Source organism: Glycine max, chromosome 18 (genome assembly GCF_000004515.6).
Source record: "Glycine max cultivar Williams 82 chromosome 18, Glycine_max_v4.0, whole genome shotgun sequence".
NCBI classification, from domain to species: domain Eukaryota; kingdom Viridiplantae; phylum Streptophyta; class Magnoliopsida; order Fabales; family Fabaceae; genus Glycine; species Glycine max.
This window is the reverse complement of record NC_038254.2, coordinates 8,162,151-8,173,487: the sequence shown is the minus strand read 5'-3', so window position 1 is coordinate 8,173,487 and position 11,337 is coordinate 8,162,151. Positions and strand designations below refer to the sequence as shown.

The following is an 11,337-nucleotide window of genomic DNA, read 5'->3' as shown; positions in this document are numbered from 1 at the left end:
TTAATGATGGAATTTTTTTTGAAAAAGATTATAAATGTAAAACAAACTTATTACTATTAATTAAATTAGTAACTTTTTTTAATTTTAATTAATTAGGTAATGTGATCATGTATACAAGAACAGAGAGAGTAAAAATCATAAAACTGTATATATTTCAACACTTCTTATTTAATGGGTCTTATTCGAATTTTTTGAACAAATTTCAACCAATAAGAAAGTATGCTAGATACGGCCAACAATCAAAACTTTGTGTGGTAATACTAATTTTAAGGGCTAACCATAATTAGGTTTTCTTTATGAAAGAAAAGTAATACTTCCTTTATAAGATAAAATTTATTTTTTTAGTTTTAAATATAATAAAATTTCAAGTAAATTTACTTTATTTAATGTTATTATCTCTAAAATATCCTTCATTTAATTGAGGTTTTTTTCAATGATTTTTTTATGTTTAATATCAAGTTTCAATGAAGAATATGTCGAGAGAAAAAAAATAATTTTTAATTGAGATTGATGAATTAAATGTGATTAATTAACTTTCTTGGTTAGTACAAATAAATATTTTGAGACCGGAGGGAGGGAGTATGAATTTTTCAAGTTTTTGTGCAATTAGTCAAAATTTAGAGTAAATTAAAATTAAATCCTAACCAGTCATATCCAATTATATATTGGTTATATTTGAAATTTTAAAAAAAAATCTATTTTCTTTTAAGTTTTTATCTCCACTAAGTGTTGATTTTTATTATTTTAAACTTTATGTTAATGCAAGGAAAAAAGATAAATTAGAGAATCAAACAAATTGTAATTTTTTAAAGCAAAAAAATATAGTAGAGAATCAAACAAACTGTAATTGGATATTCAAATTTGAAGTAAAAAAAAACTAATTAATGGAACCAATTTGAATCAAAATAATTGGTTTTATTTAGAATGTCGAGTTTATGATCAAGTCAATTTGATCAATGCTCCTAAAATGAAGAAAATAAATGAAAAATAAAAATAAAAAAGAAGTATAAAATGACCTAATTTCTTAGGTTTTTTTTGTTGTTATTATATTATAGATGCAAAGTAATCTACCAACAAATAATTTCTGTTAAAGAATCTGATTTGTTCATCTTTTGTGATTTTTTTAAGAGAAAAAATTTAAAAAAATCTTTATTTTATATTTAATTATGTAGAATTTTTTTAAAAAAAAAGTTATATATACTCAAAATAAGAAGTATATATACTAAAAAGGATAGTTTTATATCGTCCGTCTTGCATGTTCCCTCCGTTTTCTCGGAAAATAAACAAAGCTTGAAAGTTAGCCCGCTTGAATTGATATTGCACTGTAGCTGGTTAACAAGTTGTACTTTAAACATTAAAATAAGAAGTATATTCACAGAGATTGTCTTTTCTATTTGTTTAAACTTTGTAGTTGCTGAGTTCAGATGTTATTGTTAAGCAAATAAGTTGTTGACGGAAGTATGAGCCTACAACTTCAAAGCCAATAGAACATTCTAAAGCAAATATTAATTTATTCCTAACAGGCTATTAAGTTGACAAGCATGGCCGTTTAATTTTGTTGGTAAAACTAGATAATACCGACTAACATCATTGAAACAAATAATTAGTTTTCTCTAAGATATTAGTTTTCATAATGTTGAAGAGTATAAGAGTGAGGTGAAATCCGAGAATAGAAGTGGAAAGTTGCATCATACAAGTTAGAATAAGATTTATAAATCTAAGTCTTAAAGTTTTGGATTAAAGTGTGTTATCAAGTTTTCTTACTTAATTTTTTATGGTTCATTCCAATAAATATCCACTTATGTGGTAGCGTGATATGATGTGGATACAGTGGCAAACAATTAACATTAACAATGGCAAATTCAGTGCTGACATGCATGTTCAGCTGCGTCTGAAACTAGCGCTGGTCATATCTAGCATGTGTTTATAGGTCAAGTGGATGATACTTTAACTTCCACATGCCAAATATTATGACTTCGTATTAATTGGAATAAATAACTACTTTATAAATTAGCAATACATCCAACTTGCTGAATAAAAGAATATTAAATATTAATCAATTGTCCTCCTCTTAGTACGGACATGGCTATATATAATGTTCAAGAACATTAAGTTTTGCACTCACAACAAACCAAAAAGCAGAGCTAACTAGCTAGACTAAAATGGCAGAAACTGCAGTGTCCTTGGCTAGTGAGCATGCGCTTCCAAAAATAATGGAAGGTATCAAAATGGTGAGAGATCTCCCAAAAGAAGTTAGAGACATTACAAATGTCATCGATGAATATAACCTCTCCTGTGAGGATAAGCAACCTGGTGATCCTCGATGTGCAGCTTTACTATGTGAGGTTGTTGCCTTCATCAAAACTCAAATCCTTCTCCTTCAAAATGCGTATAAGATTCAGGATGTTAAATCGCTTGTTTGTGTTGAAAGAGATGGTTTCCAAACCCATTTTCCTTTAGAACCAAGACTAACAAGTTCTAGAGGAAATCAAAATGTCACCTGGCAGAAACTTCGAATGGATCCTCTCTTTATTGAGGAAGACAATGTTGTGGGGCTTGATGGCCTTAGAGGTACATTGAAAAATTGGTTGACAAAGGGAAGAGAAAAACGCACTGTCATCTCTGTGGTGGGAATTCCTGGGGTGGGAAAAACCACTCTTGCCAAGCAAGTTTTTGACCAGGTGCGTAACAATTTCGAGTGCCATGCATTGATCACAGTGTCTCAATCCTACTCTGCAGAAGGACTACTGAGGCGTTTGTTGGATGAGCTTTGCAAAGTGAAAAAGGAGGACCCTCCCAAGGGTGTTTCTAACATGGAGTCATTGACCGAAGAAGTCAGAAACCGCTTGCGCAACAAGAGGTATGTTGTCTTGTTTGATGAGGTATGGAATGAAACATTTTGGGATCACATTGAATATGCTGTAATTGATAATAAAAATGGAAGTAGGATTTTAATCACAACCAGGGATGTGAAGGTTGCGGGATATTGTTGGAAATCATCATTTGTTGAGGTGCTTAAGCTAGAAGAACCTTTATCTGAAGAAGAATCATTGAAATTTTTTTCTAAGAAGGCATTTCAGTATAGTTCCGATGGAGATTGTCCAGAAGAACTTAAAGATATGTCTCTTGAAATTGTTAGAAAGTGTAAAGGTTTACCTCTAGCAATTGTTGCCATTGGTGGTCTTTTGTCTAAAAAGGATGAAAGTTCACCCGAATGGAAACAGTTTAGTGAAAATCTTTGTTTAGACCAGTTGGAGAGGAATTCTGAGTTAAATAGTATAACAAAAATTTTAGGTCTAAGTTATGATGATTTACCGATCAATCTCAGATCATGTTTGTTGTATTTCGGAATGTATCCGGAGGACTATGAAATTAAATCTGATAGATTGATTAGACAGTGGATAACTGAAGGGTTTGTCAAACATGAAATCGAAAAAACATTGGAAGAAGTCGGGCACCAATATTTATCAGGGTTGGCCGTAGAAGTTTGGTGCAAGTATCCTCATTTAGAATTGATGGCAAAGTTAAAAGGACTCGTGTTCATGACCTACACTACTAGAAAATACACTTTCAACATCGGTTATTTAGAACATTCTACATCAGTTCTAAAATTGATGTTGAAAGTGACGATGTTGAATGTATGAATGTTAACATCGGTTTTGGAGAACCGATGTTAACATACATATGACAACATCGGTTCTCCAAATACCCGATGTTAAACACAATGAACAACAGCAAAAAAAAGTGTAGGCATGATGAACGTTGACATCGGTTTTTCAGTAAAACCGATGTAAATATGTTAGTTTAACATCGGTTTTCTAGAAAAACCGATGTTAATATATGCCCTTAACATCGGTTTTGCTAGAAAACTGATGTCAACGTTGATGATGCATACACTTATTTGGTGTAGTTCTTTGTGTATAACATCGGTTAATTATAAATAACCGATGTTAATATTCAAATATTCACATCGGTTATTTATAATTAACCGATGTTAATGTACACTAGTTAACATCGGTTTTCTACAGATAACCGATGTTAAAATACAAACGCTAACATCGGTTATACACAAAAAATCGATGTTAATATACAAACATTAACATCGATTTTCTATTATAACCGATGTTGGTTATGATATTAACATCGGTTTTTGTTAATAACCGATTTTGTTTTCAAATATTTTTTTTATATATACTTTCTGTTTTTACAGTAAACCCAAAATTGTACCTGTCAAATGCAATTTCAGGAGGCCCAATTCACAGCAAATAAACATTTTATTATGCTTTCAAGCAGTTTTAATGACAATAAACATCAAATAATTGATTTATATATTATAAAGAACTATCAACAAATGAATTCAATGTTCATGTTACATAGAAAATGTAAAAAATGTTAAAAAATGTCCCTAAATCCTAGGCCTGATCTCTAATTCGGAGATAAAACTGTGCCCACTGGATCCGCAATGCTTTTAATCTCTCAGGCTCCAATGGTCTAGGGTCGTTAAAATACTGCATGATTAAATAAATCATATTAAGTTAATAATGTAATACAAAATATAAATAAATCGATTTTCTTTGAAATAAACTTACCGCTTCCCAATTATTTCTAAAAGTTCCTAAAATGATGGTGGACATCCAATGCATGACATAGTAGCCGCACTCAGTAGTTCCTTTTTGTCTATTACACTAAATACATAATGAAATTTGGATATTAATTAAACAACTAGTGTACAGACACATAAAGAACTATATATAAGTAGAAGTTTTATGTAAATGACGTACCTTGATGACAATCCACCTAGCAGGAGCCTTTGATTTAGGCTGTGGAGCATCATCAAGACCCTTGATAGCACTGTTCCATATGAGTAACAATTAAAAACTGGTGTTGTACGTTGAGGTATTACAATGCAAATGTATTGAAAACAACACTAACCTATTAATAATCCCCTTAAGGTAGTTGTCTGGCCTGTTATGCAATGAACAAAACCAGACAACTAAGTGTTCCTTGGGCAGGATGACCACCATCTGCCAGTGTCCGCTGCAGTGGAACCTAAAATGGGTTAGTACATTAGTAAACATTAATTAAATTTTGTTATTTTGTGACTTACCCATTTAGGTAGGCTCCAAGATACACATCGCGTTGTGAACTATGCATCCAACTCTTTATGTAACTTTCAGATTCAAACTGCGATTGCCCAGACCTCTGAATGGACTGAGGCTCGAGGAATCCATAGATATCAAAATTCCCCGCTCGCATAGATGTTTCAGTGAGATGCCTGTTTATGTTAAGTCAAAGTTAAATATTTATGAATTGAAAGCCATAACTTAGGTAAATAAAAGCCTTTTATATAAAGACTTACAGAATCCACAACTATAACACTGATATGCTGAGACATTGACCACCGTGTGCAATTTCGGAGAGGTCTTCGTGCTTTATGTACAGGGGGAAATCTGGATTAACGACCCCGAACACGGTGGCATCCCATCTAACCAGATAAGGCCTTAAGAAAAGCTCTGGGATGGTCAATGTCATCAGATAAAGCGGATCATCGACCTCCGGATTGGGCTTCGGAGGTGGTTTTGGTGGAGACACAGCTACCTGTTCATGAAACAAAGTTAAATAGCCTAATTTGAAAAGAAGAAACATATAGTAAGGACAATAAGTACCTGCTGTAATAAAGACTTCACCAGATGTGTCGGCCAAGCAAGGAAGGTGTGAAGTGCCTGCCCCACTAAGGAAACCTCATCAGTGGGTACAGGAACTGGAGCATCTGCATCTCTAACCTCCTCCACACTCACCTTTACATGGCCAGACAACAAATGAGTGTTATGAACAACAGTGGATCCCTCATAAACTCTCCCGATGGCAACCAGGCGGGCAGGATCTACTTCTATGTACAAGCCGCACCTGTCAGAGTCATCGGTCTCAGGATCATTTCCTGAGGGATCAACACAACTCCCCTTTGTGCTCACTCGAGGACCGGAGGGACCAGGACCAACCAGAGGCTCAGGAGGCACTGCAAGTCCCTGAGATTGCATCTACAACTGAAGCTGGCTGAAGGATGCCATGACCTGCCTCGTCACTTTCTCTGTGATGGACTCCTCTAGCTGGTCCCTGATCTGCTGAGTCAGCTGGTGTAATTCGTCAGGAGGCAGGGAGGAAGCGCTGCGGGACGTCCGTGGAGCTGATCCAAAGTATTGCTTGATGGTGACACTGGCTCCAGTACCACGAACACGTCCAGGGTGCTCTGGACATCCAATAGCAGCGGCCAGAACATCCTGACGTCCATGGGGGACGAACGATCCCTGTGTGGCCTGCTCCTCCAACGAATCCTGCACAAAAAAAACACACAGTGGTACATGACATTCTCAAAATATTCAAACATAATTGTAATGGTTAGTTGAACATGACTTACAATCTTCTCAGCGATTTCCTTTGCGGCCTCAGTCGTCATCTCCCCTGTCTTCTTCGTGCGGGCCATCTTCCACTTCACGTGGCGTCTGACCGGGGATGGAGGGTCGATGACGCCATCAACGCTTCCTGACTGTGCAGCTTCCTGCATCTTCTTCTTGGTCTTCTCAGCCAGGAGCTTCTGCTCCAAATAATCATAACCCCCACGAGACAAAACGTGGGGGGCAGTATTATGCTTCTGGATGGCCTGTGCCTTCATGCGCACATCCTGAAAAAATTAAACAATAATGTTTGAAATGGGTAGAATGAAGTATAACAACATCATGTTTAATATGAAAAACAACTTAAATGGGAAAGGAACATACCTCCCAAGAAGGGTCTCTGCGAGTCTGGCAAAACTGGGCCCAGTTTTCCTTGCTGATGCCGTATTTGTCACAGACAGTGTCCTCGACACCGTCCTGATCGGCTGTAAGGGCCCATTTCCTCGTGAGGTCTGATTTAAACTGCCTCCATCTCTCCCCCACGGTCTGTAGTAACTTCCTTTTTGTCCTACTGTCAGAAGCCTCTGGGATATCAAATTCCGCCTGACAACATGAAACAAAGTTTATTTGTTACAATAATGAAATTTTTTGGCTATTAATTACACACAATCAAATAAGAAAAGAGAAATACCTAAATATCCTCCCAAATCAGGTCCTTCTGAGCAGTAGGGACCTCCTTCCAGTTCTCGTAGGTGATGTCCACCTTATCACGTGCCACAATCCCCAAATATGTTATTAATTTCTTCTTGTGGGGACCGTCGGTCTTCCCTGTAGCAGGATCAACATGCACCACTGGTCTCTCAACACCAGGTGGTCTAGTGGACAACGATCGTAGACGTGAGGCTTTGCGTGTCTGCTTCACAGCAGACGTCGAAGCCGATGCATCCGAAGTAGGAGGAGGAGGAGGAGGAGAAGGAGGAGAAGGAGGAGAAGGAGGAGGAGTAGTGGAGGCAGGTGGAGAACCCATGATCTTTTATACAATAACATACAAAATTGGATTAATGAAAAGAGGATTAGTGATAAGTTTTTTTTGGAAGGCAAAAGTATAAGATTATTAAACAAAACCCCACCACATAAGGAGACAAGACAAATTAACCAAAGGACTCTGAAAGATAGGTAGTTATGCTTTTTAATTGTGATTTCATCCATGTTTTCTTTGATATTGATTTTCTTAGGACTTCATCCATGTTTTGACAACATTTGATTTTCTTTTTTGCAGAAAACAAAGAGGGGAACGAGCAACAATTTGAAGGTTGTAGATTGAGGAACTAAAGAATTGAAAATAGCTAGTAATAAGAGGGATTTGTTTTTGGGATTTTCTGAGCACCAAGAGCGGCTACGCAAGAAGCTTGCACTTGAGGAGGGAAGGATATTTGCAACTAATGAACAACTTATCTGCAAAGATTGTATCTTTAAACCAATCATAGAAAGTTTTGTTATGCTTTTTCAACGCCCAATTCTTTGACATTTTCGGATTTTTTTACCCTTAACAATCTTAGAAGTAAATATAGACCATGTTTTTACGCCATACCCTTATACCATTTATATTTACATATTAACAAATCTTCTACACTTGGAGTGATCACTTGCAGTCCTCTTGAACCCTTACCACCCACTCTGTCATCATGCCGACACTCAGGAAGCCCAACAGCTTTAGCCTTCTCTAAGTATTCTAAACAAAATTCAATGGCTTCTTCTGCAATGTACCTCTCAACAATAGATGCTTCCGGACGATATAGATTCTTTGTATACCCTTTTAAGATCTTCATGTATCGTTCAACCGGGTACATCCACCGTAGATAAACAGGACCACAACATTTGATTTCTCTGACCAGATGCACAATCAAGTGAATCATGATGTCAAAGAAAGCAGGGGGAAAATACATCTCCAACTGGCACAGTATAATTGCGGCCTCATTTTCCAACTCATCAAACATTACTGGATCAATCACTTTGCTACATATAGCATGGAAGAAAAAGCACAGGCGAGTTATCGTGAACCTGACTTTGTTTGGCAAGATGTCTCGTATAGCCACGGCTAACAATTGTTGCATGAGCACGTGACAATCGTGAGACTTTAACCCTACAAGCTTAAACTCCTTCAACTGCACAAGGCTCTTAATATTTGAAGAGTTTCCTTGTGCAACCTTCACCCGACGAAGACAATGACAAAAACTTATCTTCTCCTTCTTGGACAAAGTATGGCAGGCTGGGGGCAAGTAAATTTTCTTCCCATCAGACCTTGGATGCAACTGTGATCTTATACCCATATCAGCTAGATCTTGACGGGTATTCAAGCCATCCTTCATCATGCCTTGAATGTTAAGGAACGTCCCAATCACACTGTCACAAACATTTTTCTCCACATGCATAACATCAATACAATGTCTAACGTCAAGATCACACCAGTACGGAAGATCAAAGAAAATGGACCTCTTCTTCCATATGCAACTCTGACTTTTATCCTTCTTTTAGGTCTTCCCAAATACAGTGTTCAGGTGTTGAACCCGCTGATATACCTGCTCACCAGTCAAAGGTATCGGCGCAATATCATGCTCTTGACTTCCATTAAAAGTTTTTCTCAATCGTCTGTAAGGATGATTGGGTGTTAGAAAGCAGCGATGCCTACTGTAGACTGTTTTTCTCCCATGTTTTAGTTGTATGTAACTTGTATTTTCTTCACAGATGGGGCATGCATGATGACCCTTAACACTGTAACCGCTGAGATTTCCATATGCTGGAAAGTCATTAATGGTACAAAAAAGCATTGCACGCATTTCAAACGTCTCCTTGCGAAACGCATCAAACACTACAACCCCCTCGTCCCACAACTTTCTCAGATCTTCAACCAACGGACTTAGATAAACGTCAATGTCATTTCCTGGCTGTCTTGGGCCCGATATCATCATACACAACATCATGTATTTTTGCTTCATGCACAACCAAGGAGGCAAATTGTAAATTACTAGCAGAACTGTCCATGAACTGTGTTGAGTGCTTAAGGTGCCATATGGATTCATTCCATCACTGGCTAGTCCAAGTCTAAGATTTCTTGGCTCATTCCCGAAATCCGGATACAAACCATCAATCTTCTTCCACTGGGAGCAATCAGTCGGATGACAGACCATTCCATCAGAAATCCTTCCATTTTCATGCCATGTAAGGTCTTTTGCGTCGTCCTCGTTAGCAAACAGACGCTTAAACCTTGGAATGATTGGAAGATACCACAAAACCTTCGCTGGGGGGCCCTTGTTGGAGTTTTCATCAGAATTGCTTTCCTCTTCATCCTTCACTTTGTACCGTGAAGTCCCACATATAGGGTATTTGGACATTTCTTGGAATTCATGCCTGTACAGTATGCAATCATTGGGGCAAGCATGAATCTTCTGATACTCCATACCCATCGGACACAATATCTTTTTCGCCTTATAGTAACTTTTAGGCAATGTGTTGTCCTCTGGAAGCAGATTGTGCACTACCTCAAGCAGTGAAGTGAAACTTTTGTCACTCCACCCATACCTGGCCTTCACATTAACCAGAATTAACACAGCAGACAACAGGGTTAAGGAATTCTTGCACCCTGCATACAAAGGCTTCTTAGAATCACTCTGTAATCTTTCATACACAGGGGCGTGTGCTTGCTGGAAAGACTCCTGTCCAAGGTCACGAATCATGTCCTCTAACCGATCTCCCATTTCTACATCAAACGGTTCAGATTGGGACCCACTCTGCATGTCTGTCACTTCACCATGCCATATCCACGTCGTGTAATTCTTCTTAATCCTATCACACAATAGATGGTCTCGTATGTCATCGAGTAATTGTCGTCTTCCATTCAAACAGTTGATGCAAGGACAATAATATTTTCCTTCTTCATTCGGTCGACCTCTTTCTGAAGCAAATTGCAAGAACTGTTCGACGCCATCCTCATATTCTGGGCTCATGCGACTTGCATTCATCCAACTTCGATCCATCTACGCAATTCCATGCATGAAAATCTCACTTTTTTATTTATAGGTGTGGCCCTATCCCATTTAGGAAAATTGTCTTTTATGTTAGCTTCAATCGTCAAGGTTACCATTATTTACAAAAATTTGACTAAATTTCGGCAGCATTTCGTATTGGTCTCCAAGTACACGACATGACATCGGTCAAATGAATTTCCCGATAATCAAGTATGCACTCAGAGAACAACTTGAAATGCAGTGAACCGAAATTTAATCAAATTAATTAAAATAATAATAAGCTTCACGAATGAATCTAACATAAAAATACCAGTCTCCCCAAACTGTCCAAACAGACAATTCAAGACTAAATACAATGACTAATGCAAACTGTCCGCAAGAGTCATTGCATTCAGTCTCAAACGGGAATCTAAGGTTCACTCAGCATGAACAACAGTTGTTTATATAGCAAATTACACTGATCACATACAAGAACATACAAAAGGTCAAATTCAATTACAAGCAAATATAGACATCAATAGTTGTTTATGTATCTAATTTAAAATGCTGGGTTTGAAGGGTGCTTATGCTTTATTATTGTTGTTGGGTATATGTCTGTGTGTGTGTCTGTTTGTGGTTGTGTGTGTGTGTGTGTATGTGTGTGTGTGTGGTTGTGTGGCTGTGTGTGTGTGTGTGTGTCTATTTGTGGTTGTGTGTGTGTGTGTGTGTGTGTGTGTGTGTGGTTGTTTGTGTGTGTGTGTGTGTGTGTGTGTGTGTGGTTGTGTGTGTGTGTGTGTGTGTGTGGTTGTGTGTGTGTGTGTGTGTGTGTGGTTGTGTGGCTATATGTGTGTGTGTGTGAGTGTCTGTTTGTGGTTGTGGGTGTGTGTGTGTGTGTAGGTCTGTGGGTGTCTGGGTGTGTGTGTGGCTGTGTGTGTGTGTCT

At 37.5% G+C, this 11,337-nt stretch overlaps 1 pseudogene; it reads left to right on the top strand.

Moving 5' to 3' along the window:
- Positions 1 to 2,162: 2,162 nt before the first annotated feature.
- Positions 2,163 to 11,337, top strand: part of LOC106796858 (disease resistance protein RPM1-like) — a 20,133-nt pseudogene continuing 10,958 nt past the window's right edge.